The sequence below is a fragment of the Lygodium microphyllum genome, chromosome 4, assembly GCF_053477565.2.
Source record: "Lygodium microphyllum isolate KBCC chromosome 4, Lygodium_microphyllum_v1.1.10, whole genome shotgun sequence".
Classification (NCBI taxonomy): domain Eukaryota; kingdom Viridiplantae; phylum Streptophyta; class Polypodiopsida; order Schizaeales; family Lygodiaceae; genus Lygodium; species Lygodium microphyllum.
Genome location: NC_141138.1, coordinates 114,468,919 through 114,479,331, shown reverse-complemented (window position 1 = coordinate 114,479,331; position 10,413 = coordinate 114,468,919).

Sequence of the window (10,413 nt, the reverse complement as noted above, 5' to 3'; positions counted from 1 at the left end):
TAGGAAGCGTCCACTTACGCCGATTATGGCTACCCTTCCATTTGAGAAGTGGGGCATCGATTTTGTGGGACCTATTACCCCGTTGTCTACTACTCAGAAAAGATACATTATAGTAGCAACTGATTACTTTACAAAGTGGTTAGAAGCACAAGCGACGAGGCAGGACAATGTAAAAGAGACTTCCAGTTTCCTACTTGAGCAGATCATTTGCCGTTTTGGTCCACCAAAGAAAATAGTATCGGACCATGGAACACATTTTTTAAACAAGGTCATTAAAAGCTTGATTGAAGCATGGAAAATTAAGCATAACAAGATGACCCCCTATAATCCGCAAGCAAATGGACAAGTTGAAAGTACCAATAAGCAGCTTGTGGGTATCTTATCCAAAATAGTCTATGAAAAGAAGCGGAACTGGGATACAAAATTATATGTGGCGGTATGGGCGTATAACATGACGTTTAAGTGAGCCACTAGCCACACCCCATTTAAATTAGTTTATGGGGAAGAGTGTGTCTTGCCCTTAGAAATTGAGTTGCCAACCATAAGATTCACAATCAATCATTCTTTGGGTGATGAAGATGCCCTATTTGAGCGGTTTATGACTATAGCCTACTTGGATAAACTTAAATTGCAGAGTCTGTTGCACTAGGAGGTGGCTAAACGTCAGATGAAGCGGTTGCATGATCTAAAAGCAAAGAAATATACATTTAAGAAAGGGCAGTTAGTTCTATACTATGATGCGTGTAGGGAGCTATTTCCAGGAAAGCTAGAACCTAGATGGGATGGGCCTTACAAGATAGTTCGATTAGGTAAAAATAAGTCCACGATTTTATTAGTTGATTTACAGGGAGTGGAATTTAAGAATAAGGTTAATATTAAGAATATTAAACCTTATTATTTCTGAATATGCTAATGTGCTAAATGCATTGTAGGTTTATGCTAGGGTTGATTTGAGACCTACAGGAGAGCTTAAACTAGTTGATGGGGCGGTTAATTCCTTATTTGGAGCACCCATATCTTGAACAAAGATATCATCAAGGGAAGCTTATTTGGTGGAGCAAGGGATACAAAGTGATTGAGCAAGAATATGGTATCTTTGTGTGGGAGATCAAAGTTTTTTGCCATCACTGTTTACAAATTTTAACAAGCATCCCTGTTGAGTTTAATGAAGAAGGTGGGATGGAGCCATTAGTTCATCCTCTAAATATGTTGAATTTTGACTATCATACTTACGGATAGGGGAGTTCTTGATGGCTGGCTGTGTAAACCCATTATGGACGTATATGTTATACTTTGATGGAGCGTCTTGGGGGCCTAATAAAAAAGGGAGTATTGGAGTAGTTATCCAAGATCCCCGACGTAGAGTTGTAATGAAATTAGCTGTTTATCTGGGGGTAGGATTCACTAACAACATGGCAAAGTATAAAACCTTAATTATGGGACTAAATATTGCCAAGAAAGGTGGTATTCAGCGGCGGTTGTTGGTAAAGGGGGATTCCCAGCTGATCTTAAATCAACTCAATGGGACATATACGGTCCGGAATCCCATCCTTTGTATGTATCATCGCATTGCTGTAATCCTACTTGATGAATTTGAGAGCATGTCTCTTCAGCTCATTCCACGTTATTGGAATCAGTTTGTGGATTCCTTAGCTAATTTTGCTTATGAAGAGGACCTCTTCTTCAACTGTGGTCCTAGTCTGGATGTCGCTCTTGATAACGAGACGGGGCCTGGTCGCTTGTGGGGAATGTTATCAGACCACACGTTATATGGTAGGCAATGGTTGATATGGGTAATGCGAAGAGTGACTGAGACCCATCTACCACTATTATCCTAGATCCATAGGTTGATCGGATGACACGTTATGTGTACGCCTCTTGCTATATATGCAGGAGGTATGGGTCACAACTTGATGCATTTAGTTTAGGGCTGAGAGCCCTATTTTTCCCCTTGGAATGGAGCGTATTTTCGTATATTTGCCTTCTTCCAAGGAGGGATCTATATGAGCTGGTTTGCTTGATTTCTTTAGGCCAAGAGGGTCAGTTTTTTTAAGGTTGTAATGATTTATTTCCTTAGGCCAGGAGGGCTAGTTAGTTTTGTCGTGCCATGTTTGATTTCTTTAGGCCAAGAGGGCCAGCTAGTTTGCAGTGAAATGTGCCATTTCTTTAGGCTAAGAGGGCCCTATGTTTGTTTGGTGCAGGTGCATTTAATGGTTTGCTGCTTTAGTGATTGCATCACATACAAGTCGATGAAGTCATTGGAGGGAGCCTCTGTTTGCGAAGGAGCTTCTTGTGGCCATTCCAAGTGGTTTCGTCCCCGTTCCGAGTCTTTTCCCTTAAGTAATTAATGATATATGTGCATGTAAGGGTTACTTTCTTTTGTTTGTTGGGGATCGGAACTCGAGGCATGAAGTCTTAGGTTTAGGCTTTGTATGTCTCGGGGAGGTTTGAGTAGTAATTGCCTCTTGCAAAGGCATTGTTAGGCATTGAAAGACCTGTTTTAGAAGGCAATTCTAGTGATCCTGTTCTGCTGACCTGCTAGGCGGCCATTCTAGGAGTTCTTGTTAGTTGTGAGACAGTTAGAGAAGCCTACTAAAATAATGATGAAAAGAGGCAAAACCCTAAATATCTGAAAGACAATATATGAATATACAGAGGTGTGTAAAAAGGGGTTCTAACCCCTATAAACATTGAAAAGAAAAGAAAGAAAAACCCTTGAGCTATTGTTTATCACCTTGCGAAGGCCTGGTAGGTTCTTGGGGACGAGTATGACTCGAGGTCGATGCCTTGTCTTCCAAGGGGTGGCATCTAGCTAAACAACAAAGAATACAAGAAGGTTAGAGTGAAAATAAAAGTGAGCGTTTGAAAAGGATTCAGTGTCGCCTTGCGAGGGCTTGGTAGGTTCTTGGGTACCGAGGCAGGACCTAAGGCCGATGCCTTGTTCTCCTTGGGTCACTACGCTTAGTTCCCTCCTTTTTACATGCCCGAGTATGGAAAATAAGAGGCTAAAAGACCCAATGTGCTAAAAGAAACTATTTCTTGATCAGGCTATAGGAGTTCTCGCCTAGTAGAAGCTCCTAATGGAGTGGTTCTTAGTTAGGTAGGTAGTTCAGACCACCACTTAGGAGGACCTCTTTGATAGTTCTTTTTAGCTTGGCTGTGTTGGAGCAGTTGGTTCATGACTAGCTTTAGACTTTTTGTAAGAATATGCTAGACCTACTCCTTGTGGATTTCATGCCTTGGTTTTCGTAAGGAGGTAGGGTGAGAGATGTGTTGTGTTTTGCTGTGTATCTATTTTGTATCAGCTTGATGCTCTTTGTGGTTGTGTTTATGTGTAGATTTGTTTGTGGAATTTGATAGGCTAAGTTGCCCTATCTTATGGTCACCAATGAGACAGATGATTTTTGATGCCGAGAAGTGCTTAAAAATAGCCAAAAATTTTGAATTTCAAGGGAAAAATAGAATTCGTCGAAGGTGGCGGTTGCAATTAGTACAATTTTAAGCAGCAATGCCCGAAAATGCTTAAAAGACCCATTGGACGACGGTCGGTGAATTTTCACAAATTTTTGGCATGTCAAATGAGACCTTGGGAGATGCCCACAGTTCGGGACATCAAGAAAAATTGCTAGAATTTTTTAGACTACGATTCGGACACCAGACGATGGAGAGGGAGTGCCCGAGAGGCCAAGGCCAAAGGCCAAGTATGAATAGGACTTAAGAAGTCCCAAAAGACATGATTCTTGGGGGACTCTCTTTGGGAGCCCAACCAAAAATCAAATCGTTGGGGGGGGGGGGGGGGGGGTGTTTTTTCTCACGCAGACTGAGAATGAAGGCACCATGAATCCATGATTGGAGGAGGGGGCTATGGAGCCTAAAAACAACCCCCCCAACTGATCTCATGCCCGGTCTACACTCAATCTTCGCTCCCTGTTGCTCCAAATCGCGTGTCGAATGGCTACCTGGTTGTGGAGATAAAAAATCAATATTTCTCTCTCCTCCCTCTCTCTCTCTCTCTCTCTCTTCTTAAGAGGCACTTCATGTGGCAAGAATCAAGAAGAGAATCGGGTGATGGATGCTTGTCCAGGGAGGCACCCGATTGTTCCAAGAGGTTGAGGAGGTTTAAGGTTGAAGATCTATACTGAAATCCATGGCTGGTGGGTCGATACACGGTCCCAATTAAATATTCAAAAAACCCAAAACACGCACGCAAAAAGACGGTATGCTCTATTTTATAAACGAATTTTGCTTATTTTTTATCGTTCATGGTCTAAATGGTGTGCACATGGGCTGAAATTTTATTTGAATGTTTCTTGCATTATGTTTGAGGGCTGAAATCACTATTATGCAGAACTTGTATTGATTTACAGCAATTATACTTTTTTTCAAACTCGAAAAAACACTAATTTTGATGGAAATTAATAGTTTTTTTAAATTTTGAGTGGGAAAAAATGAGTGGACATGGGATAAAATAAGAAAAAATTCTGAGTTTCTTTTCAAATGATTAGTCATTAGAAAAAAATCAGAAAGTACCTATTTTTTATTAAAAATAAATAGAAAAAATAGAGAGAAATAGAAAAAAAAGGGTTTCTTGAGTTCAAAAAATGAAAAAATAAGATCTATGTATGTGAATGTGAAAACGGGGTTGAAGCATGAGGTTAAGCTTCAGTTTGGCCTTGTCCTTTGTGTTAAAGTGCGTATTTATTGCTTTTACATACAAAAAATGATATAAAAAACCCTCTACACCTATGCAGCGCAGCAAAATTTTAATGTGAGGGGGAGGATGATGTTATACAATAGTTTAAACGTAGAAATAATTTTTTTTTTGATTGTTCTCTTTATGCATAACATTTAGGATGCGGTTTATTTGAAAATAATGGATCTAGCAGTACGAGGTTAGCCTTGGTGATAGGTTCTTACAATGAAGCATTGCATATTAGTAGAAATTCATTAAAAGGATTGTTTTTGCACGACACATAGGCTGATTTTAAACCATAATTGTTTGTGCACAACAAAAATCATACACCATTGCATGAATCATATACACATGGTATCTATTCCTGGCATGCATAGCAATTGGTTGAAGTATAAATGACTCACGTTAGAGAGAGTAAGGCACCCAAGTTGTAGGTCTAGACGATGGGTTCAAGGGGACAAGTAAGTGAGGACTGGTACATTCCTGGAACGATATAATATTGGTACCTAAGAGTGGAGTCTGTTTCGTATGTGTTATATGTGTTAGCGATGCATCGAGGGGCCAATCCCCAAGGTGTAGGAGGGTTGAAGTAGGGGCCACGACAATCAGCCAAGGGGTGCCTCCTATGTTGTTCTACGTGGTGAATTACACCAAAATGTATAGGGTCTCCCTCTGAGGAGTCTGAGAAGGTTAAGGGTTGGACTATAAAACGATACAAATGCAAAACGTATACGATGGTAGGGCAATGTGTCCTATAGATGCTCCTGACCGTGAGGTTGTGGGGTTGTCTTGTGCATGTTAGAGGTCTAGCTAGTACTATAGCCGGTGCCAGCCCATTTTAGGTCCCATTACATGACTTTTTGTCTTCAACTGGTGAAAAGGGGCAGGATCCCCAACTGTACAAACTTTCTGTACCTACTTCTAATATATTTCATGTCGTTAATAAAAAAGATAATTAAGTGCCGGTGATATGCATCAAAGTCAATACCATAGGATTTAGATAACTGATGTCTTTTTGCGTTGCACCTGCTCATTATGATTGAAGCATGTGACTTGCATGTACTCTCACAAGTTGTCAAGTAGATGCAGGATGACACATGTCTTTGTACGAAAGTGTTCAATGCTAAAGTCACCACAAGACCACCAACCCCACAAAGAGCCATTACTGAAAAAGAAATCAAAATACCAAGAACAAAGAGCCATGATGGAAACCTCGTTGCTGAAAGAGAAAATCACCCCTGCAAATGAAGCATACATTGCATTTAAACATGGCCCACAACATAGTCATTGGCTACTCTCTCGTTCGTGGCCAAACTCTACATTTAGCTCACTGCAGTTTCCACCTCAATTGTACCGATGTCTCACGTGTTACAAAGAGGTTTGAAAAATCTCAAGTGTATCCTTGCATCTCAATGACTGTTCCTCTAGCAACGAGGATGGTAACACAATCATCCTTGTAATATCCATTTTCCACAGCCTTTGGATCTCAACATTTCTCAGTCCAAATGAAATACTGATCGCCTCAATGTATTGCATTGGTTGTATTCATTTTATCAAACCAAAAAAAAGGGAGAGAAAAGAAAATAAAACAAAAAGAAAAGAAAAGAAAAAAGCACTCATGATTACATCATCGCACCTAGGGGCTCTCAAATCAGGTATGCCTAGTGACCTTGGTCGGCTGGCTCCGTCCCTAATCCCCTAGCCCTTTTACACATCCCCCACAATTGTTTAGGGCACATCAAAGGCAGGACATACCTAGGGAGCTCGTCTCGCCTGTGGTTAAACCTGTCACCCTGACCCATTTGCACATCAAGGGTAGGACATACCTAGGGAGCTTGTCTCGCCTATGGTTAGACTTGTCACCTTGACCCATTTGCACGATTCATTTTTTTCACTCCATCTTAGTACCATTGCAATCAATAGTGGTAAGCAAGGCACGAAAGACCATGAAAAGTACATCATACTCTTCAAACAACACAACTAGCCACTAGCTACCAAATGTTAAGGTGTCAATAAGCTCAATTATACTACATCGTGTGTACTTCTCCTCAACATTGACAAATTTTCCACCCCATTGGATCCTTGCTTCATCCACACATTGCTTCGAGAAACTAGAACAGTAGTCTTCTAACTATGTTATATCTAAGTATGCATGGGCACTCACATAATATCTGAACCATAACCTATACAAAGTTTGGGTCCTCAAGTGTAGGCCATTTCTCTCAACTTGCTTAGAGTTTGACCTATCTCCCAAACTAATGAAACTACGTCTTGTGCACACAATAAGAAGACTAGCACGCCAACCCCTAGGGAGAAACCGCTTGAGAGGTTTTCAATTGCAAGCATTGACGACTCCAATGAAAGTACCGATAGCTCTTCATCACCACTCAACTCTGAACTCTCATCCTTTCTCATCATGCAAGCCCACCAATGAACCGTCATGTGCAAAATCCCCACAAATCAACACATATGCTAGCCCTCTGTGCAACTCCCAACAATGAAAAACCCCATCCCCAACTCCAACAACAAGACCACTAGCCACCCAAGCCAACAACCTGCCCCCAATGACATTCATCCGCACCACCACCAAAACTCCTCCAAGGCAAACCCCAAATGTCCCTCCCACCCACGTCTTCAGTGCACGCCAAAGCCTGCTACCTACGACGGTGAGTGCCATGAGACTGGCACTCGTCTAGGAGGCGGGTAATGTTAACCCTCAGATGAATAAGGTGGAAAATCCAAAAAATCTAAAGCAGAAGACAAGGCCAAGGCAAAAGTGAAATAGAAGATGAAGGCACACCAAGAAGAATCTGGAAACACTCTTGTAAAAGAGCACAAGGCGCACCATGATTTATTTTAAGAGTGTTGGATTCTCACCTGTGCAACTTGTAAAGGTAGATGGGTGGAGGGAAGGAAGCTAGGAAGATAGGAGGACAACGGGAAAAAGGGCCTAGGTCATAGCTGGCCGTGTAAAAAAGGGGATAAGGGGATGACCGCCCAAAAGGGATTTAGGGTTTTGTATATAAGGTTGAAAAGTGAATGAGAAGCTCATTCTTGTGTATGGCCAAAAGTAGCTCTCTTCTTCTTCTTCTTCTTCTCCTTCTTCTTGCTCTTGCTTGCTTGAGCTTGTGCTTGAGAGCGAGAGTGTGAGAGTGTGAGGGAGTGAGTGTGTGAGGGTGAGGGACCGTGGTGGAGAAGCTCTCCATCTTCTCTCCTCTTCTTCTCTTCTCTTCTCTTCTCTTGTCTTGCTCGCGGCAATGGAGCTTGGAGCATGGAGCATGGAGTTGGAGGATGGAGCTCACTTGAAGCTTGCACTTGGATTGTGGAGCTATCGGAGTGCTTGGAAGTTGAGGCAACTCGATCGGGCATGGAGGTAAGCTCACTACACTCGTAGAGACTGATAGCACATTGGTTATGTGAGAGGTAGCCATTAGTGCTCGTCTTGGAATGCTTGAAATAATAAGCGGTCAGTGGGTCTCAGTGGTCGCCTCTACAGTATGTGAGGGCGAGGGATCTTGGAGAAGAAGCTCTCCATCATCTCCTCTCTTCTTTTTTTCTTCTCTTCTCTTCTCTTGTCTCGTGCACGGCTAAGGAGGATGGAGCTTAGAGGTGGAGGCTTGAGGTTGCTTGAGCTCGCATCTCGAATTGTGGAGCTATCGATTTGCTTGACTGAGGAGGCTACTCATTCAGGCATCAAGGTAAGCTCACTACATCCCCGTAGGATTGAAGGCGTGTTGGATAGGCGAGAGATAACCATTTGTGCTAGCTTGAAGCACTTGAAGCAATAAGCGGTCCTGCGTGGGTCTTGACGGATGAGTGTGAGCTCCCACTACATTTTTGTTCTGTTGTCGGGACCAACGGATTCAAACTTGAGCACTTGCGTGCCTTAAATCAAACATCAAAGTAGGGTTTTATCCCCGAATCGGTACTTGATATAGGTAGGATATTTGGGGTTTTTAATCTTCAAAACAAGTAAGTATTTTGGGTTTTTTATGAGTAAACAAGTAGGATAAATCATTTCAATATTTGGGTCTTGTTTTTTGTTGCATTTAGAGTAGGATAGGATTGAGGGATCGAAGAAAAATGATTTAGGATTATTGCTATAAAACAGACCCAAACAGGATACAAACAAGGAAAAAATGGGAAAAAAGAGCGCTTAAATGTGTTAATACCACAAGGGGAGAGATCGAAGAAGTCAAGGCTGAGTGGAACAAGGGTTTAAGACCCAGAGAGCAAGGGGGAAGCTCATTTTCACCTTCAACACACACAGAGAGAGAGAGAGAGAGAGAGAGAGAGAGAGAGAGAGAGAGAGAGAGAGAGAGAGAGAGAGAGAGAGAGAGAGAGAGAGAGAGAGAGGGGGGGGGGAGGGAGAGAGAGAGAGCTTGAGCTTTGGGTGAATCGATCAGCTTCCATAGGAGTTTTTTGTGCATATACCAGGTATATAGAGACCTTCCTCTATGTCTATTCTTGTATTCTGGAGCTCGTTGCATGTTTGTGTGATCAAAACCATTGTGGTGAATTGATTTTTCGACATCGTTGTTTTTGCGCCTTTGGAATCGGATAGGGCTAGTAGGGTATGATTCCTAGAATCGGACACTCGGAGGTCCGATTTTGGACGATCGGATGCTCAAACTACCTTGGCTTGTCTAATCGTCCAATTCTGAAAATTGAACCAACTAGGATCGAGTAATTGGACCAATCGAACATTCATTGTGTCCGATTTGGACTATCGGACGGCCTACAATTAGACACCTTGAAAATCAGATTCAGACGCTCGGCCAATTAGCCACTTGGACACATCACAATCATATGCCAGAATCAAACAAGTGTGAATCAAACTCATGGAAATCAGACGTCTGATTTAGGGAATCAGACACTGCAGAATCCGACCAAAAATCTAACATGAGAAAAACTGACAAATTTCGTGTATCCCAGACGAAGTAGAACACCTCCCACACTAGGGGAAGGCTTCAAAAGCCTTATAGGTGCAATTAACCTTAGAAATCACAGTTGGACACCTAGGCACGACCGCTAATAGAGTCACTTAGCTTTTAGCCCCTCTTAGATTCATAAACTAACCTGCAGGCTCCAATTGACCTTGATTGTCGAACTGAATAATGTAGCATAGACCCTAGAGACCAGTGAGAGTGGCTAGTGACGGAGCCTAAATCCCTATTTGGTCAAGAACATAGACTAGAGTGCAGAAGCTGCATTTATTATCTCGTGTTTGCACCCACATTGTTTTCAACACTTGAAGTGCACTTGAAAAAACTGAAAGCCCGATTTCACACAATGCACGAAAAAGAGCACCACACACACATTGAGTGAACGTAAATTGAGGATTGCCTGTAACTAAGAAGGAACACACTCAAAATTAATGAACAAAATGAACCTACCAATAGGAGACGACCCTCAAACCTAGATAGGCGATCAAGAACCCTAATTAGTAGGACCAAGTGAGAGACACAACATGGAAAGCCAGACACATAGAAAGAGCAACACCATTGGGAGCACGACACTGCCTGACGACTTGATCAACCTCAGTGACAACTTGGTGAAGCAAGAGACCGAAGATATGGCGATATGGCAAAAACTAGTACAAACCGTGAAAATGAAGAGCTTGACCTGGGGGATTTCCCAATCAAAATCGAACAGATGGTAAATGAATATGATGCACAAACCAGGATGGACCACCATGGTAGACCATCAGAAGACATCAT